We start from the raw sequence: 27,721 nt of genomic DNA, 5'->3' as shown, positions 1-27,721 counted from the left end.
TTAAAAACCTTTTAAATATTTATTTTAAAAACATTTTAAAAATTATTTTTAAAACCCTTTTAAAAATATTTTAAAAATTATTTAAAAAACCCTTTTAAAAATATTTTAAAAATTATTAAAAAAACTCTTTTAACAAACCTTTTAAAAAAATATTTTAAAAATTATTTTAAAAGTCCTTTAAAAAATTAATTTAAAATATTTAAAAATTAATTTAAAATATTTAAAAATTAATTTAAAATATTTAAAAATTATTTTAAAATATTTAAAAATTATTTTATTTTTTTAAAAATTGTTATTAAAACCCTTTAAAATTATTTAATTTTTTTTTTTTAAAAAAACTTTAGAATGACATGAGATGCATGTGCTTTTTGCTTACAATTCAGATACTTGTATCAGTACATCAAGATAAGTCTATGCAAAAGATACAAATAATACATTGATCAAGTTAAGTAGTCATTTTTTTTAGCAAATTTCTAATTAGACATTAATACTTAAGTTGATTAACTAAGTGAACACTGATATCTTCTAATTGTTAGTTAGTAACTAAAGATTAGACATTCAAAGATAATTTTTAAATAAATATTATTTTAAATAATATCATATTCAAGGGGAGATATTTAAAAACTACTTGTTATTTTTTATAGTGTTGGTTTAAAAACTTACTTTGCAAATGGTTCAAAAATTACTTCTTAAATATTCTAAAACTATTTTTTTTTGCAAAATACTTTCAAAATTTACTTTGAAAAATACATTTTTAAATGTCTATTTTGAAAAATCAAATGACACTATTTTGAAATTTACATTGAAAAATTGCTTAAAAATACTTGAAAGATGCTTTCGAAAACACTTTAAAAAGTTTTAGGTTTAGAAAATTCTTACAAAAATTATCCTTTCACTTTGAAAAATATCTTTGACAAACCTTTTAAAATTTGTTTTGATAACTATTTTGAAAATATTTCCAAAATTTTCTTACTTAGTCATTTTTTTTCAAAAAAATACTTTAATATTTTGAAAAAATAATTTGCAAAACTTTTCAAAAAGTTGGCTTGAACAATTGAACCTCTAAAATTACTTTGCTACAAATTATTTTTTCTGAACAGTGTTGTTAAATCTATCTTGAAAACTAGTTTGTAAAATTCTTGCAAAATGGTTTGTTTTTTCAAGTTTTAAAATTTAGAAAATCTTTTGTCAATTTTGAAAATTCCTTTCAAAATTCTTTGGAAATTTTTCTTAACTCCTCAATACAATAAACCTGCAAGTTTTTATGCTTACTTTAAAAAATTTATTACTTGTTATGCTTACTTGTATATTTATAATTTTATAATTTGGTATACTTATCTACTTATTTTTTGATAAATGCTAAAGGGGGAGGGTTAGTGTTTAAGTATGAAAACTAAAGAAAATCTGAAAAACTTAACCCTAAAAATGATCAAGAGAACAAAACTTATATATTTCATTATTTCTCTTAAAGTCATTTCTTTTACTATATGTGTTTAGTATATTTTTTCTAACTTTAACTCATGTTGTCATTGTATCAAAAAGGGATAGATTGTTGGTGCAGTTGGTACTAATGATCAAACCTGAGTTTTGATGAATGACAAGTGGATTAAAGTTAGATGTGCTTTTGATCTAACCTTGTTACCGAGTGTGCAAGGTTGACTAATTTGACGGGTCAATACTGGGCAGGAAGTCCAGTCGGGATGTATGATTCCCGATTGGTGAATTCTAGATGTGGGAATCTAGCAGAAGGTCAGGATGTTCAATTTCTGATGGGTTGAAGTCCAGATATACAATTCCAATAGATGTTCGATTCTTGATTGGTGAAATCTGGATGTACGATTCCGACAGGAGGACCTGGTGGGTTAGATTAGACATTAAAGAGGTAACTTGATACTTGGTAAGTGAAGGTAAGTCACTGGAGGAAAGTGACTCAGTGATGACGTGTCTTAATTGAGGGGACAGTAGGCGTTGGTTCAATTTAGGTTTATTTTAGAAATCTAAATTAAGACCATGACTAGATCCTGGTCTCAGGGATGTTAGTGGGTTAGCATTGACGGTCTAACTCATGTTTTGATGAATGACAAGGTAGGTTAAGTTAGTTTCAATATGAACTAACACTTTGACGAAGCGTGCAGGAGAAACCCAGTTAGGTCGACGAGCAGATCGGATAGCTGGCACGAAGCCCAGCTAGGTCGATGGGCCGATCAGATAGTTGGCACGAAGCCCAGCTAGTGTAGCGGCCACCCTTCTTACTACTCTCTAAAGGTGACCACTACTTAACTACTATAGATTCTAAAACAACTAGTGTAGTAAGCTGTACTAAATGTTTCAAGAAAACTCAAAATTTCGGCAGAGTATCTGCTGTTCAGCGGACTAAAATCCAATACATACATCACATGCATTTATAACATAACTATACTAACAGAAACATATCAAAACTATAACTCAAGAAAACATCAAGGTACTAACTTACTAACAATTACATCATAGCATGCAATTTAGAACCAAAGAAAATCTCAAGGACTCAGAATAAATGATACAGTCTCAAAGGTTTTCATCAAAACTTAAAATAACTAAACTATGTTCCCAGATCTCTCCCATAGTCCAGACATCACACGCCCCTCACGCATCTCCTTGTCGCCTTCCTTCGTATACTTTAGCTTTCCCTTTATCTGCAGTAGGAGGAAAATAAATCTATAAGCGAAACGCTTAGTAAGTACTAAACTATTTCACAAAAACTCGAAAGTGCATAAGATGCAAAGGATACTGAAACTGAAATGCTAAAAAGAAAAGGCTAAACATGCTCATCTAATAGCAAAACACTAAAATAATTTGCATACTCATGATATACAAGAATAAATCTGCATACTGGAAATAAAGCTAATCATGCTCAATAATCTTATAAGGAAAGCAAATGAAAACTAATACGGTATGCTTAGGATTAAAAGAGCAAATCTTGGCTAGTTCTAAACATAGGTGATACTTGTTTCATTTACTTATAGCTTTATACTTGAAATTAATTCTTAACTTTCTTCTTCTCTTTCTTAGGCCCAGGCTTAGTACCATCTTATGCGCGCTCTCTAATAGAGACTGAGGTAGCGAGCCTCCTGTCCTATGAGGATAAAGACCTTTGTCTTACCAGGGCCAAGACCTCCAAATTGGTCACCTGGATTTGTTTAACGACAACCTCGGAAGTCGGGTACTAGCCTCTTACTTTAATTTACTTGTTATCTTTTCTAACTAGACCTTGGTCTTTTTCTTACTTGTAGTTACCCATAATCCTCAAAAGGTTTAATAGGGCACATAATCATTCCACTAAAATACATGGCTATTCATCTTATTAAAATAGCAAAAACAACTAACTATATGCTTTAGATTAAAGAGCTATTAAAAGCTAACTAACACATATATGCATATGTATCAAAACAAGAAACTAGAAACTGAATTAAGAACTAATACTGCTCGTGAATTTCTCATGCTTGTAAACAACAAAACAAAGGAAACTGTTCATGATCAAGAAAATCAAGAAACTAACACTACATACTTTAGATAAAGGCCGTTCTTGCCTTTTTGAGTAGCAAGGAAAATGCTATCCATTCTAATTAAAGAAAGGGCTGTTCTTGCCCTTTGAGTTGTAAGGAAAATGTTAATCCCATACCAACTAGATAAAGGCTGTTCTTGCCCTTAAAACAGCAACAAAAGATCTATCCAAACATACTAGTGCACCAAATTGTACATGCTCATTAAGTAGTAAGGAAAGCTAAACCGTGCATGCTCAAGTTAATGGCTGTTCATGTTCATTGAAACTCAAGAAATCCAAAACTAAATGCTTAACATCAGAATTGATCATGCACTAAACGGGAATGTAGTTTAAATCAAACCGTACAACCAAGACTATAGCAAGAAGACTAACAGTATACTCAAAATATGAGCCACTTCAAGCTCATAATGCAACCCATTTCATGCTCGTTGAATGTCAATCAAATTTTGATACTGCTTACTCATTTTAAGTGGTTGTTCATGCTTGTTCAACTACACAAGAAACATACAACTAAGAAATCTAAACTGTATGCTAGCATAATAGGACTGTTCATGTTCATGGAGGTAGCAAAGCAAAACCAAAAACTGCAAACTAATTAATGAGACTGTTTATGCACTTTGATTTGCAAGAATGCACCCTGAAAATACTACCAAGAAGATCCAAAGCAGCATCTTAAGGTAGTAACAAAATTTAAACTACATGCTACTCTAATATAACTGTTTACACTCACTAAATAGCCAAATGAACCTAAAAAAATGTAATACGGCATACAAGCAATCCATGCTCATTGGAATAGCAAGGAGAAGAATTGAACAGCAATGCTAACTATAGCAAATTCGACATAGCAAAGAACGAAAACCTAAAGTTCGGAGCCACTCCTACCACAGGTGAGTAGTACTTACCCCTTGTTTGTTTGGACTTACAACTGAGAAGGAGATCTAGGGTTCGGATGAGTACCCAACCGAAGGAGGAAGGAGGTTCTAGGTGAAGGTCTCGGCGGCTCTTTGGTGTTTTCGGGCTCCCTTCGTCGAGGTAACCATGCACGGGTGAAGACTAGCTGGGAAAAGCCTTCGCCGGCGCCGGAGAAACCCTTGCTCACCGCTGCGATTTAATCCGAGATGGGAAGGCGCCGTCGGGAGAGAACGGGGAAGGGAAGATCGGGTTTTCGCGAGGAAGGGAAAACATAATCCCTTTATAACTGGGTTTAATTCGGTTCCCTACTATAACTTAAATATATTTCGATATAGATTTAGTTAAGAAAAGTTCAGCCGGTCTGTTGGTTAAGCGAATCTTTGCTTAACCCGAGGTTTCCGGTTCAAATCTCGGCTTGGATATTTTTTGTCAGAACTTCTTTCATTTTGTAAAAATGCCAAACAACCTCCAAAAATTACGTAAAAATACTCTAAAAATTCCTAAAAATCTCTAGAATATTTTAAAAGTATTCCCAAATATTTTTATGGACTTTTGGAACTTGAAATAGGGAAAATTGGATCGTTACAATCCCCCATACCTTATAAAAAGTTCGTCCTTGAACTTAGAATAGCTCTACATATTTTTGTCTCATACTATCCTCACGCTCTCAAGTGACTTCCTCGTGCTTCTGGTTCTGCCAGATGACCTTCACTAGTGGTACTTCTTTGTTTCTTAGTCTCTTGACTGCTTTGTCCACTATCTGTGTAGGTCTGCTCTCATAGCTAAGATCCTCCTGAATCTGCACTGACTAAGGCTCAATCACTTGGCTAGGGTCGTGGAGACACTACTTTAGCATGGAGACATGAAATACGTTATGTATCGCTGACATGTCTTGTGGTAAGTCCAGCTTGTAAGCTACCTTCCCAATCCTCTCTGTAATCGGATAGGGCCCTACATAGCGAGGACTTAATTTGCCCTTCTTGCCAAATTTCATCACTCCCTTCATAGGAGCAACCTTGAGGAAGACTGAATCCCCTACTTGGAATTCAAGTGGCCTGCGACGTGTGTCAGCATAACTCTTCTGTCTACTCTAGGCAGTCTCAATCCTCTGTCTGATCTTCTGGATAGCCTGAGTGGTTTCTTCTATCAACTCTGTCTGGATGCCCAACTCTACCTCCATTTCTTTTCTCTCACCTGCTTCTTGCCAGCAAATGGGTGATCTGCACTTCCTGCCATACAACGCCTCATAAGGTGCCATCTTGATGGTGGCCTGATAGCTATTGTTGTAGGCAAACTCAGCTAAGCATAGATACTTGCACCAACTTCCCTTGAAATCTAGCGCACAAGCTCTGAGCATATCTTCTAAAATCTGATTTACTCGCTCTATCTGTCCATTAGTCTGAGGATGGAAGGCTGTGCTGAACTTGAGTTTAGTGGCTAGTGCAGTCTGAACACACTCCCAAAAGTGTGAGGTGAAGCGCCCATCTCTATCATACACAATAGATTTAGGAACTCCATGAAGTTTGATCACCTCCTTAACGTATAGTTGCGCCAACTGCTCTATAGAGTGGGACACCTTAATGGCTAGAAAATGAGCAGACTTAGTCAATCTGTCCACTACTACCCATATTACGTCATATCCATTTGTAGTTCTTGGAAGACCTGTTATGAAGTCCATGGATATGTCTTCCCACTTCCACTCTGGAATTGGGAGAGGTTGTAACATTCCTCCTGGTCTCTGGTGTTTTGCTTTGACTCTCTGGCATGTCAGGCAGGTACTGACATACTTAGCAACTTCTCTTTTGAGTCCAGACCACCAGAATCTTTGTTTCAAGTCTTGGTACATCTTGGTGGAACCAGGATGCATGGAGTAAGGAGTACTATGGACTTCTTCTAAAATCTTCTTTCTCAACTCTTTGTCATTGGGGACACAAAGGCGGTTCCCCTGGTAGAGGATTCCACTATCTGATACTTGAAACTATGAATTTCTCTTTTCTTGTATCCCTTGCTTGATCTTTTGGATATCTGGATCTTCACTTTGCTTTCTCTGTATATCCTCAAGCAGGGTTGACTCTAAGGTTAATGCAGAGAGTTGCCCATAAATAACTTCAAGTCCGAAATCTGACAACTCCTTTTGCAGTGGCAGGGCTAATGATGACAAAGACATCAGGGATGCACTGGATTTTCTGCTTAGTGCATCTGCCACTTTGTTAGCTTTACCTGGGTGGTTGAGGATTTCACAGTCATAATTCTTGACCAACTCTAGCCACCTACGCTGTCTCATGTTTAAGTCCTTATGGGTGAAGAAGTACTTAAGACTCTGATGGTCTATGAAGATTCTGCACTGAACTCCATACAAATAGTGTCGCCAGAGTTTTAGTGCAAAAACCACAGCTGCCAGCTCAAGATCGTGAGTGGGGTAGTTCTTTTCATAATCTTTGAGTTGCCTAGAAGCATAAGCTATAACTTTTCCTTCTTGCATGAGAACAACTCCTAGGCCCATCTTGGAAGCATCACTGTAGATGTCAAAACTCTTGTCACTTTCTGGAACTGTCAGGACGGGAGCACTGGTCAGTCTCTTCTTTAGCTCTTGGAAACTTTGCTCACATTTGTCTGACCACTCAAACTTCTTGTTCTTCCTGGTTAAGGCTGTTAGTGGAGAAGCTATCCTGGAAAAGTCCTCCACGAATTTCCTGTAGTACCCAGCTAAACCAAGGAAACTCCTGATCTCCCTGGCGTTCTTGGGTCTCTTCCAGTTGTTGACCGCTTCTATTTTGGCTGGATCTACTTGAATACCTTCTTTAGAAATTATGTGACCTAGAAACGCCCCCTGATCTAACCAGAACTCGCACTTTGAGAATTTAGCATACAGCTGCTTCTGCTGTAGGGTCTGCAGTACTATTCTCAAGTGCATGTCATGCTCCTCTGGGGTCCTTGAATAGACTAGAATGTCGTCGATGAATACGATGACAAATTTGTCAAGACTTCCTTCTGCGGCAGTCCACTAAAGCACTGTACTTGCTGAGGAAATCCATACCAAAAATGATATCGAAATCCTGCATGGTGAGGACTACCAGATCAACATATAACTCTCGGTCTGAAATTCTGACTGCTACAGCCCAAAGCCATTGGTTAGATTCCATGACTTCCCCCGAATGTAGGGTCGTTAGGAACTTGGAGTTCATGCTTTCTGTAGGTACTTGTAATTTACTGGCAAAGGGTACTGATACGAAAGAATGGGTCACCCCAGTATCAAATAGTACAGTAGCTAAATGCTAAAAAATAACTACTTAACCTGTTACGACCGTGGAGGCACCAGCAGCTTCCTCTTTGGTAAGGGAGAATCTGGCGCTGTCAAAGGCTGGAACTGGTGGAGCTTCCAACCTTCCCTAACTAATATAGGGTCCCTCTAGTGCTGCTTCCATGTGACATAACTGTGCAGGCTGGCCTCCATATTGCACTGGCTGTGGCTGAGGTGCTTTGAGCTTGTTAGGACATTCTTTAGCCATGTGCCCTTCCTGACCACAAGAATAACATCCAGTCTTACCCAAAAGACAGGCTCCTGGATGCATTCTCTTACATTCGAGACAGGGAGGGAACTTGGTCTGCTTGTTTGCTGGTCCTCCCTTCTGGTTACTTCCCGAGTTCCCCTGCTTTCTTTTACTACCCTTGCCTTTCTAGTTATGTTTACTTGACTAGGATTTCTGGCTCCCCACTGAGTTGTCCTCTATCTTCACTAGCTTGTGCTGTGCTCGTTGTGCTTTGATGCCGTTCAGGTAGTGCTCAGCAATTAATGCCCTACTGATCAACTCTTCACCAGTCTAGGGCCGGTGAGCTCCACTGCTCACATTCAGTGCTATCTGTGGTCTCAACATTCTGAGCATCAGTCTGACTCGCTCCTTCTCTGTACTCACCAGCTCTGGGTAGAGACGAGCTAGTCTGTTGAACTTCTTGGCTGCTTCTTCCACTGATTGGTCGCCTTGTTTGAACTCTATAAATTCCTCATAGTGCTTGTTGGTGATCTGTAGGTGAAAGAACTCTTCATAAAACTCGGACTGAAAATCAGCCCAACTCATCTGATTGGCTGCCCTCTTGGTCTTTATCCTCTCCCACCACATACGAGCATCTCCTAACAGGCAGAAAGAGGCGCACTTGACCTTCTCGACTTCTGGCCAGTCAAGAAGTTCCATGGTGCTCTCTAGTGTTTTGAACCAAGCCTGGGCATCCCAGGGCTCAGTCGTGCCTGAGAATCTCTCCGGTTTCAATTTCAGCCACTGTATGAGGTAAGCTTCTTGTCTCTGAGGTACTGTGATGCCTCCCTGGGCAGCTGGTGGAACCTCAGTTACCCCTGGAGTCTCCGCAGTGACCGCTGGGGGAGGGGGAGGAACTAATTGCTGATTTACCATCAGATTGGCAATTACTACTTGTTTCTGGAGTTGAGCAACAACTTCAGAGAGATTGGGCTCAGTTGAGCCTGGGCCTTCGTTCTCCTGAACCTGGTCCTTAGTACGAGCGGTACGGGGACGCCCTCTTCTTGCCATCTAATTATGCAAAGAAAAAGACTTGATATCTTCTCTATCCTTTCTAAACAAACATGTGTATGAATAAAGAAAACAGCGAAAACTCTTATCTGACTTAAGCACTTATAAACAATTATTACAAATAATAATAAAGGAAAGCAATAAAGAAAGAACTTAAATACATTCTTACTTGAAGACGACAAGGTTGATGCTGATGTGTGCGTGCTGCTGGAGAATGGGAACTGCTCTGATACCAACTGTAGCGGCCACCCTTCTTACTACTCTCTAAAGGTGACCACTACTTAACTACTATAGATTCTAAAACAACTAGTGTAGTAAGCTGTACTAAATGTTTCAAGAAAACTCAAAATTTCGGCAGAGTATCTGCTGTTCAGCGGACTAAAATTCAATACATAAATCACATGCATTTATAACATAACTATACTAACAGAAATATATCAAAACTATAACTCAAGAAAATATCAAGGTACTAACTTACTAACAATTACATCATAGCATGCAATTTAGAACCAAAGAAAATCTCAAGGACTCAGAATAAATGATACAGCCTCAAAGGTTTTCATCAAAACTCAAAATAACTAAACTATGTTCCCAGATCTCTCCCATAGTCTAGACATCACACGCCCCTCACGCATCTCCTTGTCGCCTTCCTTCGTATACTTTAGCTTTCCCTTTATCTGCAGTAGGAGGAAAATAAATCTATAAGCGAAACACTTAGTAAGTACTAAACTATCTCACAAAAACTCGAAAGTGCATAAGATGCAAAGGATACTGAAACTGAAATGCTAAAAAGTAAAGACTAAACATGCTCATCTAATAGCAAAACACTAAAATAATCTGCATACTCATGATATACAAGAATAAATCTGCATACTGGAAATAAAGCTAATCATGCTCAATAATCTCATAAGGAAAGCAAATGAAAACTAATACGGTATGCTTAGGATTAAAAGAGCAAGTCTGGGCTAGTTCTAAACATAGGTGATACTTGTTTCATTTACTTATAGCTTTATACTTGAAATTAATTCTTAACTTTCTTCTTCTCTTTATTGGGCCCAGGCTTACTACCATCTTATGCGCGCTCTCTAATAGAGACTGAGGTAGCGAGCCTCCAGTCCTATGAGGATAAAGACCTTGGTCTTACCAGGGCCAAGACCTCGGAATTGGTCACTTGAATTTGTTTAACGACAACCTCGGAAGTCGGGCACTAGCATCTTACTTTAATTTACTTGTTATCTTTTCTAACCAGACCTTGGTCTTTTTCTTACTTGTAGTTACCCATAATCCTCAAAAGGTTTAATAGGACACATAATCATTCCACTAAAATATATGGTTATTCGTCTTATTAAAATAGCAAAAACAACTAACTATATGCTTTAGATTAAAGAGTTATTAAAAACTAACTAACACATATATGCATATGTATAAAAATAAGAAACTGAATTAAGAACTAATACTGCTTGTGAATTTCTCATGCTTGTAAACAGCAAAACAAAGGAAACTGTTTATGATCAAGAAAACCAAGAAACTAACACTACACACTTTAGATAAAGGTTGTTCTTGCCTTTTTGAGTAGCAAGGAAAATGCTAAATCCATTCTAATTAAAGAAAGGGCTGTTCTTGCCCTTTGAGTTGCAAGGAAAATGCTAATCCCATACCAACTAGATAAAGGCTGTTCTTGCCCTTAAAACAGCAACAAAAGATCTATCCAAACATACTAGTGCACCAAATTGTACATGCTCATTAAGTAGTAAGGAAAGCTAAATCGTGCATGCTCAAGTTAATGGCTGTTCATGTTCATTGAAACTCAAGAAATCCAAAACTAAATGCTTAACATCAGAATTGATCATGCACTAAATGGGAACGTAGTTTAAATCAAACCGTACAACCAAGACTATAGCAAGAAGACTAACAGTATACTCAAAATATGAACCACTTCAAGCTCATTATGCAACCCATTTCATGCTCGTTTAATGTCAATCAAATTCTGATACTGCTTACTCATTTTAAGTGGTTGTTCATGCTTGTTCAACTACACAAGAAACATACAACTAAGAAATCTAAACTGTATGCTAGGATAGCAGGACTATTCATGTTCATGGAGGTAGCAAAGCAAAACCAAAAACTGCATACTAATTAATGAGACTGTTTACACACTTTGATTTGCAAGAAATGCACCCTGAAAATACTACCAAGAAGATCTAAAGTAGCATATTAAGGTAGTAACAAAATTTAAACTACATGCTACTCTAATATAACTGTTTACACTCACTAAATAGCCAAAAGAACCTAAAAAAATGTAATACGGCATACAAGCAATCCATGCTCATTGGAACAACAAGGAGAAGAATTGAACAGCAATGCTAACTATTGCAAATTCAACACAGCAAAGAATGAAAACCTAAAGTTCGGAGCAACTCCTACCACAGGTGAGTAGTACTTACCCCTTGTTTGCTTGGACTTACAACTGAGAAGGAGATCTAGGGTTCGGATGAGCCCCCAACTGAAGGAGGAAGGAGGTTCTAGGTGAAGGTCTCGGCGGCTCTTTGGTGTTTTCGGGCTCCCTTCGTCGAGGTAACCACGCACGGGTGAAGACTAGCTGGGAAAAGCCTTCGCCGGCGCCGGAGAAACCCTTGCTCACCGCTGCGATTTCGTCCGAGATGGGAAGGCACCGTCGGGAGAGAACGGGGAAGGGAAGATCGGGTTTTCGCGAGGAAGGGAAAACCTAATCCCTTTATAACTGGGTTTAATTCGGTTCCCTACTATAACTTAAATATATTTCGATATAGGTTTAGTAAAGAAAAGTTCGGCCGGTCTGTTGGTTAAGCGAATCTTTGCTTAACCCGAGGTTTGAGGTTTCCGGTTCAAACCTCGGCTTGGACATTTTTTGTCAGAACTTCTTTCGTCTTGTAAAAATGTCAAACGACCTCCAAAAATTACGTAAAAATACTCTAAAAATTTCTAAAAATCTCTAGAATATTTTAAAAGTATTCCCAAATATTTTTATGGACTTTTGGAACTTGAAATAGGGAAAATTGGGTCCTTACAGTTAGGTCGACGGGCTGACCGGATAGTTGGCACGAAACCTAGCTAGGTCGACGGGTTGACCTGATAGTTGGCACGAAGCCCAGACTGGTCGATGAGCTTACTTGATAGTTGGCACAAAATCCAACTAGGTTGATGGGATAACCTGATAGTTGGCATGAAGTCTAGATGGGTCGACGGGCTGATCGAACGTCTGACAGGTAAGTTAAGGTAAGTCACTGGAGGGGAGTGACTTGATGAGGACGCATTCCCTGTTCGAGGGAACAATAGGCATTGATCCAACTTAGAACCATTTCGGGAATCTAAGTTGAGATCGTAACTAGTTTCGGTCTCGGTAAGACAGAATCTAATTACTACTCTTTTACTATAATTGTGCTAACTTATGTTTTGCAGGATAGTTTAGCTTTTATTTTTATCTCGGACTAATACTTCTTGTAGGAAAAGAACTTTCTGGAGAAAGGTGGTCCGGGCGCCCGGAAGGATCCGGGTGCTCGGAAAGGATCCGGTCGCCCAGAGTTGGTCTGGGCGCCCGGAAGGCAAAAGTTATCCTGATAGCTAGGCAAACGCTTATTGGACGATCGACGTCACGGCCTAGGTGCCCGGAACATGCCTATAAAAGAAGGCCTCCACGGAGCATCAACAACACCAACGTCTTCCAATGACTGCTCTATGCGCTGTACTCCTGCGACGCTGCGATGCTGCAAAGCTTCTCCAACAACCTGCTGCTAAAAGTTTTCATTCTTTTATTGTTGTCAGTATTTCTTCTTTAAAGTTCGTGTATTTACATTTGTACCCTTTTTGCGAACTGCTAGTGAATTGCCCAACGAAAGCACTCGATGAGTGCGGGCCTTGGAGTAGGAGTCGACGAAGACTCCGAACCAAGTAAAAATAATCTGTATTAGCGTTGTGTTTTGTTTTCTTTTCCGCTATGCACTCGACTTCGAAATTTTAAATCGCTATTCACCTCCCCTCTAGCGAGCTCTATGATCTAACAAGGGAGACATGATCTAATTACTAATTAATACTATGTTTATTATACTAACTCTATTTTGTAAGTTATTATTTGTTTTGGGCTAACATAAACTTGTAAGGTAAAAGGAGCACAAGTTGCCTCGGGTGAACAATACCCAAGGCACCTTCCATACGATGGGAGATTAGAAGGGGCCTTCCGCCAGATAACGTAGAAGACTTTAACAGCGATAAGAAACTGAAGTTGCAGGATAACTTTTGGGGTTGAAGGCGCCTTCAGTGCTATGAAAGACACCTTCAACACTCAATAAAAGATCATTTCAACTAAGGCATACACAATTGATTTACAAGCTTCTATGCATTTATTCGACGTTCTGAGTACTCTGACTTCCTTCTGCTGCTCTCCTATGACGCTACTGCTCTTGACCATTGTTGAGGAGCCTTCCAACACTGAGCCTAATCTGATCATCTACGAAGGTGTTGGGTAACGAACTTTAATATTATACTTAAATTGTTGTATAATGGAAAGTGTAGCATGTTACACTTTTCTGATTCTTTTATTGTACTCGATCCCCTCTTCTAGTGGTTTCAGAGGAGGCACTACAAGAAAAATGCTCATAGACTGTAGTTTTCCACCGGTGTCTATGAAGGCGCTGTAAAAGGTCTGACATTTTAGACACCAGTTTGTAATCGGTGTAGTATCACTTAATGACGTCGGTTATTAACTGGTATAGTATCACTTAACGACACCATTTTTATCAACGATGCAAGATCGATGTAATATCTGTTAATAACACTGGTTTTGACAATGATTTTCGACTGATATAATATTAACGACACTGATTTCAACAACGGTGTAAGACCGATGTAATATCAGTTAATAACACCAGTTTCGACAATGATTTTCTACCGATATAATATTAATGACACTGGTTTCAGTAGCGGTGGAAGACCGATGTAATATCAGACAATGACATCGATTTGAGCAACATTTCAAAACTGATGTCATTGAAGCTAAAACTATTGTAATAACACTTTTTTTTTTTTTCTGCTGTTTGTAAATTGTGATCTAGCAAGAGTATTAAATTGATCTGATTCCCAATAGTATAAAATTAAGTTAAAATTAGAAAGATAATTCAAACAACTTAACCAATTCAAAAATTAAGAACTAATAAAAACTTAAATATCAAATATAATCTTTTAAACAAAGATATTCTAAATAATTTAATAAATTCAAAATTTAAAAAAAATTAAATCTTAAGTACACTCTTTAAAGAAGGATAATTTAACCAACTTAATTAATTCAAAATTAAAAACTTGAACTTAAATTATAATTAATTAAAAATTAATTAAACCTTAACTAAAAATTGATTAAGCCTAATTAAACCTAAAACTTAAATAGAAAATATATGATTCAGGGAGAGACTCTAAATTATTTGACATCTCAAAAACATAAATCTTACCTAGTAAGGGTAATTAGGACTAGAATAATTAGGAACAAAATTTAACTTTACAAACAGTATTGGAAAAGTTTGGGATAATAATAGGTTAAGAAAGTCTGTCTATGCATGTCTAGAAAGATATGACTTCAACCTGATGCATTTGGCTTAGTAGAATTAACTGAAGTTACCCCTTACTAATCCTAGCTGATTAGACCAAAGTTGTATACTAAGTTCCATGGATAAGACTATTTGAAAAAATTTGAAGCACGTGGTTACTCTAATGATATCCAAGTGACTCATCATAGTCTAGACGTTTATCCAAATAATACTTTCTTGTTAGATCCAAAGCTAAATTTGAATCTAACACAAGTTAAACTAAATCCTAAATATCAACTCATCTCATTAAATAATGGGATGCTTTTGTTAGAAAACTTAGATCAAGTGAGATGATTAGATTAATAAAATTTAAATTTAACCTAAACTTAAAGTTAAACATTAATTCAATTACACTATAAATATTAATTTAATTAAATATTAGTTAAATTAAACATTAAATATTAATCAAATTAAACTATAAAATTATTTTAAATAAACGTTAAAAATTAAATTAAGATTATTTTAATAAACATTTTAAAAATTCTTTTTAAAAATTAAAAATCTTTTAAAAAACATTTTAAAAATCTTTTAAAAAATATTTTAAAAATCTTTTAAAAATTAATTTTAAAACCTTTAAAAATTATTTTAAAGAGCTTTTAAAATTTTATTTTAAAAATTATTTTTAAAACTCTTTTAAAAAATATTTTAAAAACTCTTTTAAAAACATTTTAAAAATCCTTTAAAAATTATTTTAAATATCTTAAAAAATTATTTTAAAAATATTTAAAAATTATTTTAAAATTTATTTAAAAACCTTTTAAAATTTATTTTAAATCTTTTAAAATTATTTTAAAAATCATTTAAAATTATTTTATTTTTTTTAAAAAAACCTTAGAATGACATGAGATGCATAAGCCTTTTGCTTGTACTTCAAATGTTTATATCAGTGCATCAACTTAAGTTTAGGCAAAAAATACAAATAGCAGATTGATCAAGTTAAGTTGACATTTTTTTGCAAATTTCTAATTGGACATTAGTACTTAAGTTGACTAACTAAATGAACACTGTCATCTTCTAATAATTAGTTAGTAACTAAAGATTAGACATTCAAAAATATTTTTAAATAAATATTATTTTAAATAATATCAAGTTCAAGGGAAGATATTTAAAAACTACTTGTTATTTTTTGCAAAGTGTTGGTTTAAAAACTTACTTTGCAAATAGTTCAAAAATTGCTTCTTAAATATTCTAAAACTATTTTTTTTTTGTAAAATGCTTTCAAAATTGACTTTGAATAATACGTTTTCAAACGTTTGTTTTGAAAAATCAAATGATAATGTTTTGAAATTTTCAATGAAAAATTGCTTAAAAATACTTTGCAAGATGTTTTCGAAAACACTTTAAAAAGTTTTAGGTTTACAAAATTCTTACAAAAATTATCCTTTCACTTTGAAAATATCTTTGACAAATCTTTTAAAATTTGTTTTGATAAATATTTTGCCTGATGTAATGTCAGATAATGACACCAGTTTGAGCAATATTTCAAAACTGATGTCATTGAAGCTAAAACTGTTGTAATAACACTTGTTTTTTTTCCTACTGTTTGTAAATTGTGATTGAGCAAGAGTTTGAAATTGACCTGATTCCAAATAGTATAAAATTAAGTTAATATAATAAATTCACCAAACAAATCACAAATAAAAATGTATCGATGTATTTAAACACACCAAGTCAATATCCACCGATGTAACCAACACATAAATATTCTTCTTGTAACATAAAAAGCTAATAGATATTGTAAAGATACACATCAAGTCAATATCCACAGATTACATTCCATAAAAATGTATGCATCCTTCAAATCTTTCAAAAATTGAATACATTTCCTACTCAAATGTAATCAAGCATGCATTCAGCCCACTTGAATCACACTTCATCAATTTCAAGTGTAGAGTACTTGAGATTTGTAAACTATAAAAATACATAAATAATATATTAGTAAAACCAAATAGTAATCACTTTGTAAAGAGATATTTTGAATGTATCAGCTGACCTTAGTGCTTGAATTACTAAAGATTATTGATTAAGTACTTTCTTTAATTTGATACTAAAGCATTGTTGGAAAATTCAACAAATTTTCCTTAGGGCATAACTTGTAGGACAACTAGTATATTAGTAAAATAACAAGATTCAGTCATAAATATACAAATTTCAGCTCAAACTATTTCTCATCACACACACATAGAGTGACAAAGTAAGAATTGTCCAACTGGATTATGACTAATTGACTACTACCAAAATAATACACAGTAGAGAAACCCCAAGAAATGCTCAAAGTCCAACAAAATTTAGTAAATACTAATAACTTTGCAAAAAGATACTAATGAGTTAGTTTTCAAATCAAATATGCAAAATGGAAGATATTGTATTATTACCATTGATGGAAGTGAATCATGGTGGTCAACTCTAAAATTTTCAATTATATCTTTCATATATCACATGATATAAAATTCATATTGCTCCACATTCGGTTGTTGAGGAGCCTATGTTAGAAAAGAAATATTTAAATAGCTCTTTCAAGGAAAGTGAAACAGTTGCTAATCAGAAGGACATACTTTGACAACTTCCTATGTTGGTTATTTTTTCCCTTTCCTTCCCATCTCCGCATTATACATTTTCAAGGTCCTTCATGCATATAAGAGTTTATTGTATTACCCACCAAAAAAATAAAAAAAATTAACCCGACCCAACCTGATCAAACCCACCTGAATTAAAACCCTTAATGCCCACCAAAAAAATATATAATGATGTCCTACCAATCATGAAAACAAAACATAATAACACACATTAATTAATTGAAAACAAAGTCTCATGCATTACATATTGAATCATTGGAACAGTCATTTAAAACACAAAAAACCTATATTATATCCCAACACATGCATGATTAAACTATTGTAAATAGGTATAACAGTCCATTAAAACACAAAAAACCTATATTATATCCCAACACATGTATGATTAAACCATTGTAAATAGGTATAACAGTCCATTCATATGCATTTTTTTTCTTCAAATAATTAACAATCATAGTTCACCAAAAAACTAAATAATCATATCCAACCATTAATAATTTAGACTGAGATAAAACTCATTATTTTTCTTAGGACATGCAGTAGCAAGTAATCAAGCAAGTAAAATCATCATGCAAAAAAACTATTTTTCTCTCAGATCTTTCATATTAAGAAACAAAGAATCTACTGATGGACAAAACCATCTTATGCAGTCTAAACTGAAGTTTGAAGTTTATGCTTCTACTTCTGAAGCTGAAATTTGATATTGATACAATTCTAGTCCATAGTTTAGACAAATATTCCTAGCACAAGCAGTACTACAATTAAATGTACCAAGAAAAATAGGGCAGAACCAGAGACAGATTTATATTAGGGCAGTAGAGACGGATTTATATTAGGGCAGTACTGGGCTGTAGCATACCCCAAAGTCAAGCAAGCACCTTTTTCCTATTGAATTTTTCCTGTGCACCGAGGCATTGAAATGAGCCTGATTCATTTCCATACGTAGCTTGCACATTGAACATCAAATGGAAACAAATCACGTTGCATAATAAATTCTGAAAAAACAAATAAATCAATAAAACATATGATATTTTCATTATTGATTTTTTAACTGTCCTTTTAAATCATACTTTAAAATAATTTATTGATGATCTAAATGGTCAAATCACATAAAAATTTTATTACATGAATAATATAACAAACCATATATAATTTGGATGGATTAATTTTTATGGATCAGTATCCAACCATATAAAATAATGAGCTTTCTAATTAATTAATTATGCGATATTGATGTGATATGTCAAGGTGTAAGTGGACGCAATCAGATACACTTAAGTGTATGATAGTGGGTCCATCCTATTTTTTCATCCTATGTTTCAATACCAATATCAAGCAAGAATTTTACTTAATATAATAAGTTTAATTATATAGGCCCAATTTATTGAACGACAGTTAGTTAAGGATATAGATGTAAATTTTATTATAAATAATTTTTATATTTCAAAAACACACAGTGACATTTTGTTGAATAAATAATAAATTTTTTCTGTTATATATATAATTTTTATTATTATTTAATAATATATATAATTTAATATATAAATTTGAGTCTTCCCAAGTTTAAGCCCAGTACATCTTTAATTTCTGGATTCTTCCCTGGGCAGAGCCTAGTTGCATGGTGTCTTGTGCCAATCCACAAGCATACTCAGAAAGGAATTAGAGATGATAGTTTTTACTATAGTTCACAGCACATCGACAATCAATCGATATAATAGTTGAAGCTATCTGACATTTAAAGGTCCTTTAAAGAATAAAAGTACAATGAAAAATACCCTTGGTTTCATGATCAAATGTGGAGTAATAAAAAACTAATAAATTTTCAAAACCAAAAAATGAATTGCTTGAGGATGCCTATAATAAAAGATTAATCAATTGAGAATTTCAAATAGAAACAAAAAATACAGTATCTGATTGTAAATTTTCACAAGGCTTAAGTTTGTTTGGAACTTCCAACAAGAGCTTGATATTACCTTCTATCTAATAGGGGAAGCTGTCTCCTGGGAAGCTTGTTGATTAGCCATATGGAATTGGATTTCTTGGCACAACTCAGGTGCCTGAGGAAGAGGTTTAGAAGTCTCAGGAAAGATTCTTAGATATTACTGATCATCTCATATATCATGGAAAATAGGACTTCACTATAACATGTAAGCAAACCAAAATGTTATTTTCATATATATATATATATATATATACACACACAAACATAAACTACTTGCTATAATAGAACATTGACATCAACTTAATTAGTTAAAGAAGGGTATGGATGCTAATTCAATTTGGTAAAATCTTAGCAAGTGTCACCTTTAACAAAAGTTTACAGTGCAATAACACATTTGATACAGCCACACAACTAGAAGCATAAGTCAAATAAAAATCATTTTCTACATACTCAGCTATCTCAGCCCAACATTTAGTACAACAAATCATAGTTACAAGGAGCTTTTACAAGGACATTGTACTATGAAATTAGTTGCTGCAAGCAAGTAAAACCTTGAAGCCTAAACATATGGACCTACAACTTACCTTGGTTATTGGACCTAGTGACATCAGGTATATATCTAATCAAAGAAGTCAAAGAACAAAATATAATGACCATCTTGAGGAGAAAGAAGTTAGCAGGATCTCTTTTCAGGAAGAGAGTTACCAATTTCATAGCATGCTCGAAGCACTGAGTTGCCTTGTCCAAGCAACCTAAAGCAACCTGTTCATTAGGGTTGAAGAACCCTTGCTGACTATGGGCATTCCCCAAGATGAATACTGTGGCATGCCTTTTAGGATCCACCTCCAAGGCTTGTTCCAGTTTCATTATGGCTTCTGCAAAAAATAATTTACGAGGAATCATCGATCATATTGATATACAGAAACAAATGATCAACTAAACTTTTAAAGCTGTGATTTCTTTTATCATTTTTGTTATTATTTATCAGAACATGGCTCAAATGTCAGAACATGGCTCAAATGCATAAATAAGAACCTTTCACCATATCCTCGAGGTTTTTTTTTTTTCTGAAAAGATGATAGATTCAGAAGCGCACTCCCCCACTTTATGAGATTCTAAAAGAACAGTCGAATCAGTTGTCAAATTTTAGACAACAAGAAACTTTATTAAGAAAGAACACGAAGAAGAAGGACAAATCAGCGATGAAATTTTGACAGAAAGGAGAAGGGAGGTGGGGAACTCACATCGGCATCACGGGGGTTAGCGGCGCAGGCCAACTTGGCCGCCTAGCATTCCTGCTCAAACAACACCAATCAATTGCGAAAGGTAAATTGCCTCTCCCCCCTCCCCTGACACACACCTCCCTTTTGTCTCCCTTTGAAATGTGCTTTCTACCCCCTCTTCCTTAATAACAAATTATTTGAACGCTTTTACTGGTAATTTTTTGTTACAATTGTATTTATTATTTTTTAATCAATTTTTTATTTTATATAATTTTTAACATATGTCATCCGTTGTATGACACATGTTTATTTATAGTACGAAATAATAAGTACACCTTCAAATACGTCGGAGCAAAATTTAAAGGTAATATTAATTAAAATTTTTATTTTTATATATTTTTGTATTTTTTTTGTCTATTATTATATATCTCTGGGAAGAGCAGATCTTCTGGTTCAAAAAAAGTGGAGCAAGGGATAGACCACCCTTAATTACGGCGGATCTTGAATGCGATCTGGCCGCAATAGTTTGTGTCGGAGCGGCCGTCTGGAGGCCGTCTGAAAGCCACCTACGCTAGGCGCCCAGCAGTCTGGTCACTTGCCCACCTCCGACGGCTTTCAGGTAGCCTTCGACCGCCCGCTTCAACCCAAACTATAACTTGGAAGGTACGGTGAATCTAAGAAGGTATCACAATCAATTACGACCGGATCGTGGTCACAATCCAGCCACAATTAAGAGTGGTACATCCTTTGGTCCATTTTTTTGTGGACTAGGAGATTTGACTCCGTCCTCGGGGTTATGATGATGCGGTAGAATATTTAAATTATTACCTAGGTACCCGCGGTTCAATTCCCAACTATGGCGTATTTGTAAAAAAAATTCCTCCAAATGAAGAGCGCAACCAAAAGACACTGGGTTTTTGGGCTGATCATCACATGTGCTTCTTAATTTGCCCTAATAGCCGGTGGAAAATTTTTGTAGAACTAGATCGGTCACCCACGGATAGTCAATTAGACTAACTGAAATTATCATTTTTTTATTTTAAAAAAATATTTATTTATAAGTTATAAATGTATTTACTATTAATTATTAATATTTTTATTAGTTTTAATATATATATATATATATATATTTTTTAAATTTTATCGATAATAACTACTAAAATTTACCGTAAAGATTACAAACATATAATTAAAAAAATTATTTAAAAAAAAACAAACTAGTTAAACCAATCAAAGAGTATAAACATAAATAAAATTAAAATTTGAGGTGGGACCGAAAAAAATATATGGGTGCAAAAAAATATCTCTCTTAAATTATCCATCCTTCAATCCTTAATATATATCAACACACCACTCTTCTTTTAAACTACACTCTCTAACTCTTGACAAGAATATTCCTCCCTTTACATTACCTCTTCCAATAAAAAAATTTTGATAAAACAAACCCAATAAAAAAAAAAAAACAAAACTTAAAAAAAAACTAAAAAAAATGAACAGAAGTGAGATTGAAGGGTATAAGTGGAAGATTGAAGATGGGGACTTTTCCCCCCTTTTTTACATCACAAGCAACTTTCAACTTTTGTCAAATGAACTTCTCATCATCTCCTTACTCTGACACTTGTATTTGATTCCTAAAGAGGAACCTTTTCTCTCAATAGGCAACAATGAGTAGTTCTTCCACTCTCGAGCAAGAGCCCTCACAGTGTCCAAATCGCCTGCCATGCCATCACAACACCACCCCACTCTCACTGCGACAACCTTGCTCAGGTTGACCCCTCGCCGACAAAAATCACCAAAGTAATTAGTGTTGAGAAATTACAGATTCAGATCGAATTTATTGGCGCCTTCGCGCACCATTCTAGTCAAAACAAAAGCAAATAAAAAGAGGATCCAACCACAATGATTGAAAGAGCACCAAAAAAATTGCTTGACAAAATGTTCAATTCGGTGGAGACGTTTGCGGTGGTGTCGACAATGTGACTGAGCTAGGTCGGAAGAAAGTGGGAACAGGGAATAGGGGGCGATGAAGATATAGATAGAGAGAGGCTTTCGATAATTAGAAGGCTGTAGTGGGTGGGGGTCGAAGGTGGCACGCGACAATAGATGGTGGTGGTGGTAGCAGATGGCGGAGTGGGTTTGGTGTGGATGACGTGGTTTAGGTTTAGGTTTAGGTTGGGGAATTTTTGCTAATTATAGGTTTGGAGGGAAGAGTTGAAGTGTTGAAAATTTTTGCTAAGTATAGGTGAGAAAAATTAATTAGTTTTTATTAATTAACAACATTTTTTACTATATTGTTCATAAATAGGATAAGGAAGCGCTTATAGTCACCGGGTTTTAAAAAATACTGTTGAAATCAGTGTCTATTATAGAAAAAAGGATGTTTATAGACACCAACTAAAAAAGGTGTATATTAGCAAAAATATGCACTCATAGACACCTTTTTTTTTTGAAAAAACCAATTTAAAATACTCAAAGACATCAAAAATTACTTAAAATTGTTGTTGTTCCACAAGTGTCTATGAGTGTTTTTCTTATAGTGAGGTAATTAGTGGATTACCCGCTTGCGTCTTAGAGTAGGAGTTGACGAAGGCTCAAAACCAAGTAAAACCGAATGTGTGTCTTTTTACTTATTTTGTTTTCATGTTTTTCCACTGCGTACTTATTTTATAAAATCAAAAAAAATATTTTTTAAATCATATGATTTACCCCCTCCCTCCTCTCACATGTGTCTCGATTCAACAGTAGCAAAGGCATGTTTGGTTGTATGTGCTTCCTAATACTATACTCTTTGACCTCCAATAAGTTGTTGATCGGCTCGAGCCCTGATTTTCAACTTGGTATCAGTCGGTGCTATAGAAGAATCCACATTCTCTGTATCAAATTTAGATCATAAAGTGTCAACTGATCGCTTTTATGGTCAAACCTGACCACGACCGTGAATAGGATAACTCACTAAGTGCCATCATGCTAAAACCAAGTAAGTGAATACATAATAGATAGGTATAGAAACACCTACACAATCCAAGAGAATCTAACCAACAATACCTTAATTCCAATAATATTGAACTTGTCTAACAATAAACTGTTGAATTGAGATGTACATGAGGGGAGGGGGGAGGGGGGAGGGGGGAGGGGGATAAATCACGTGATTTTTAAAAACTTATTTTTCGGTTTTGAAATCAAAGTGCACAGTAGAAAATTAAGTAAGAAATTGAATTGAAAAGCAAGCAAAAGATCACATGTTTGGTTTTTTACTTGGTTCAGAGCCTTCTGTGACTCCTACTTTAAGACCCAAGTCCCGCGAACTTATTGACGGATAATCCACTAAAAACCTCTTTCAAAACCATTGAAAGAGGGAATCGAGTATAAATATAGTCGAAGAAGTGTAATACGCTACACTTCCCATTTACAAAAATTAAGTACAATAATTAACTTTGTTGCCAAACACTGTTTGCAGTCGGTTGGCTCAAGCTCAGTATTTGGAAGGCTTCTTGGTGGTAGTCGGGCATAGTAGAGTCACAGCAGGGTAGCAGCAGCAAGTTGGAGCAGTCGAAAAGTTGATTGGATGCGTAGAGGCTTGTATGGAAGTTCTGTGTTGAATGCTCCTTGAGATAGCCATTTAAAGGGTGTGGAAAGCGTCTTCCATAGCCTTGAAGGTGCCTTCTATAAGTCAAATCCTATCCCACTTTCGCTTCTCCTTATTTGTTATGAAGTCTGAATTTTATCCCTTGAAAGGCGCCTTCCAAAGCACTAAAGGCGCCTTTCATGAATAGTATGAAGGTATTTTCCAATGCTTGAAGGCACCTCGTTACTGTTCACCCGAGACTATTTTGCTCCTTTTGCCTTGCAAGTTAGGTTAGTCCAACACAATAATAATCTAACCTACAAAATAACATTAGCATAACAATAATATGATTAATTTATGACTTAGACCCTGCCTTCCAAATTAGAATTTAGTCAGTGTCTCAATTTAGATTCTAAAATGAACCTAAATTGAACCGACGCCTATTGTCCCCTCAATCGAGTGTGTTCTCACTTAGTCACTCTCCTCCAGTGACTTACTTTTACTTACCGTGTGCCAAGTTACCTCCTTGACGTCAATTTGACCCACCAGGTCTTTCTGCCAGAATCGCACATCTGGACTTCACCACTCGGGAATAGAACATCCCTACTAGATTTCCTACCTGGTATCAAGTCCTCATGATCCATCAAGTTAGTCAACTCTTCACACTCGATAACAAGGTTAGATTACAACAACACCTTATCATTCATCAAAACTTGAGTTAGACTGTTAGTGTAAATTGTACCAATAATCTCCCCATTTTTTATGTAATGGTAACCTAGGTTAGAGTTAGGAAAAAACACTTAAGAAAGATCTATTATTCTCTTAATCATTTTAGGATTAAGGTTTTCAAGTTGATTTAGTTTGTCTTTTTTCTACCCCCCTCCCCCCTCTTTGACATTTATCAAAAATAATATAGATAGGTATACCAAATTGCAGATAGATAAGCAAGTAATAATAAGTGCAAAGTAATAAAAAAAACCTTGCAGATCTATAGGAGGGAGGAATTAGGAAAATTTTAAAAGTATTTTAATAGAAGTTTTTGATTGTGAAAAAAAATTTAACATTTTGAAAATTGATTTTGCAAGGTAAACTATTTGTAAAACTAAGGGTGCGTTTGGTTTGCCCCATTTTCATTTTTATTTTTTGAAAAACGCACATTTTTCATTTTTTAGAAAATGACTTTTCCACGTTTTTCGTTTTCTTAGAAAACGCTATCTCATTTTCTTAAAAATGAACGTGAAAAACGTAAACCAAACGCGTTTTCCATTTTCTCATAAAATGAAAACAGAAAACAGCGTGGAAAACGCAAACCAAACACCCCCTAAATTTTGCAAACTAGTTGTCAAGATAGATTTCAAAAATAATTGAAATTACTTTGCAAAGTTTCAAAATATTGTTGAAGATAGTTTCAAAAGATTCTTCAAGAAAAAATATTTTAGAAATATTTACAAAGTAGTTTTCAAACAAAAATATTTAAGAGGTTTTTCAAAGATATTTTTCAGAGTAAAAAGATAACCTTTAAATAAAACTTTTCAAAATATTTTCCAAAGTATTTTTTGAAAATATCCTTTAAAATATTTTTCAACATATGCTAATATGATTTAAAATACTTGTATTTTTCAAGACAGATAGTTTGAAAAAAGTATAAGAATTTTTACAGAGTAAGTATCCTAAAAGTAATTTTGAAGGTATTTTGCAAAAGGAATTTTGAAAGCAATTTTGAAAGTGATTTTTGCAACAAGTATTAGGAAAGGAAATGAATTATTTTAAAAATCATTTTCAATTATCTTCCCCCCTGAACCTGATATATTTTTAAAAAATATTCATCTAAAAATTCAGCCTTAAATGTCTAACCATTAGTTACTAACTAACTATCAGAAGATAGCAGTGTTCACTTGGTTAGTCAGGTTAAGTAGTGTTCACTTGGTATCTAGTTAGTGTTTAATTAAGATGGATTACTTAACCCGATCTCTATAATTTTAGTATTTTTTGTCCAGACTTGTATTGATGCACTGATATAAGCATCTGAAGTTCAAGCTCCAGGCCTATGCATCTCACGCCATCCTAAGTTTGTGAATACACAATCAAGATACACCTATTGTGTTTGTGAGATGCTCAATACCTAGATCTATAGGACTATACTTTCTATAAATTTGATCTAGACTAAGGCCAAAATTAAATTTAAAATTCTAAGGAAATAGGAATTTTTAGAAAAATATAAGTAAAGCATTTTTCCTATAATTTATAAATCATCTAAAAAATTATTTTAAAAATAGCAGTCCTACTCTAAAAGGATTATCTAGCTAAAGTGGCAAAAAGTAGCTAACTGTATAGATCAAGTCAACCAGATATATAATATATAACAGTGTATTAAAATAATCAGGTTTGGTCATCATCAGCTGGAGGAGGTGGGGGCTACTCAAGTGCTCGTAAAGCCCGAAGAATTTGCTGAAATTTAGTGGTCATCTTCTCTCGAAGAGATGAGAATCTGGTGGTTGTCTCTGTCCGAATAGTATTGAATCCGTCCGAGATTGACTGTCGTATCTAAATGGAAGACTCCTCAAGTCGAGCAAGGGGGTCCTCGATGGATAGCGAAGTCGAGGCCTGAGTCGGAGTCAAGGGATGGGTCAAAAGAGGCCCAAAGAGCTCCTCAGTCATAAATATTGGCAACTCCTCTCCCTCGGACGGAATGATGGGTGGAAAATCATCCTCAACCTCGCCTAGAGCGTCTGGCTGCGGTCTCACTCTCCAAGCCAGTCTCCCCTGAGCAGCGATGTCGATATGCACTAATGCAAGCTAGTGCTGACCAGTATCATCACATGCACTAAGGGAGGTGGACGTACCCTGGGTCATATCTACCCCTATGGTCGAGAATAGGTAAGTCAAAAAATGACAATAGGGTATATGAACTTGTCGCCTAGTGATGAGATTGAATGCATGAATGACATTCTAGAACATGTGTAATGCAATGTCGATGTCTAGACGCTGGTATAGTGTATATAGAAAGAAGGAGTGGGAAGTTCACATCATCACAATATCATGAGATGTGATCGGCAAAAAATAAGTGGTCAGGACTCAATACAGGACAAAGTCCTGAACCCTAAGAGAGAATGACCTAAAGTCAGCCACAGTAGGTAGTCTCTCCTCCCCAAAAAAATATATGTGGATAGTATCTAATGTAATGTGGGAGTAGGGTTCACCAAATGGAAAATCCCTACTAGGATAACATAAAAAAGGACAGACAGATTTCCTAAGTCCTAAGATATCATATAATAGAATGGGGGAGAAGCTAAAGTCCTTCCCACTAACTCTAGTAGAGTAAGTCAAATCATCAATCTTAACTAGATTATTATAAAAATGGGCACACATGTCTAAGTTTATTGAATGACTATAATAAAGTAGCCTATCTAACTGGTAATAGTCAATTATTTATATGATAGGGGCACAGTGTCGAGTGAAGAATGACCAACTCAGAAACCTAGATTTAAGTGCAATATATGAATACTGTAGAAAATTTAGTCTAAGTTGCTCAGTGGAAAATCTAGCATCGATGGATGAGATACTGCTGAAATTAGCCTGGGTTAGAATAACATTCTATTTTTTTCTAACATAGTTTACATATGCAAATAATCAAGAAAAAAATATATAAATGAAGAAAATGAATAAGTAAGTTAAGTTAGAAGGCATCGAGGAGGCATTGTTAAGAATTTTGGAAGAAAAAGGGAAGAAAATGTAAAGAAATCTGACTAGAAGGCGCCTTGAAAGGAGAATGTTTGCAAACAGAGAAAGACTTCATTCACTATACAAAA

The 27,721-nt window shown here is 34.9% G+C and overlaps 1 long non-coding RNA gene across 2 annotated transcripts; it reads right to left on the bottom strand.

The window, feature by feature from the left end:
* Nucleotides 1–9,539: 9,539 nt before the first annotated feature.
* LOC122032557 lies at nt 9,540–20,500 on the bottom strand. 2 transcript variants are annotated; one of them, XR_006126136.1, is made up of 5 exons: nt 20,369–20,500; nt 20,160–20,239; nt 19,830–19,999; nt 19,156–19,239; nt 9,540–9,671 (listed from the first exon to the last, which is right to left on the bottom strand). It is a non-coding gene; the product is annotated as an uncharacterized LOC122032557 (long non-coding RNA). The 2 variants fall into 2 exon arrangements; XR_006126137.1 differs by lacking the exon at nt 9,540–9,671 and adding an exon at nt 17,787–18,081.
* Between the last annotated feature and the right edge of the window lie 7,221 nt (nt 20,501–27,721).

The sequence above is a fragment of the Zingiber officinale genome, chromosome 11A (genome assembly GCF_018446385.1).
Source record: "Zingiber officinale cultivar Zhangliang chromosome 11A, Zo_v1.1, whole genome shotgun sequence".
NCBI lineage: Eukaryota > Viridiplantae > Streptophyta > Magnoliopsida > Zingiberales > Zingiberaceae > Zingiber > Zingiber officinale.
Note: the sequence above shows the minus strand (reverse complement) of the source record. Positions and strands in the feature narration are given on the sequence as shown.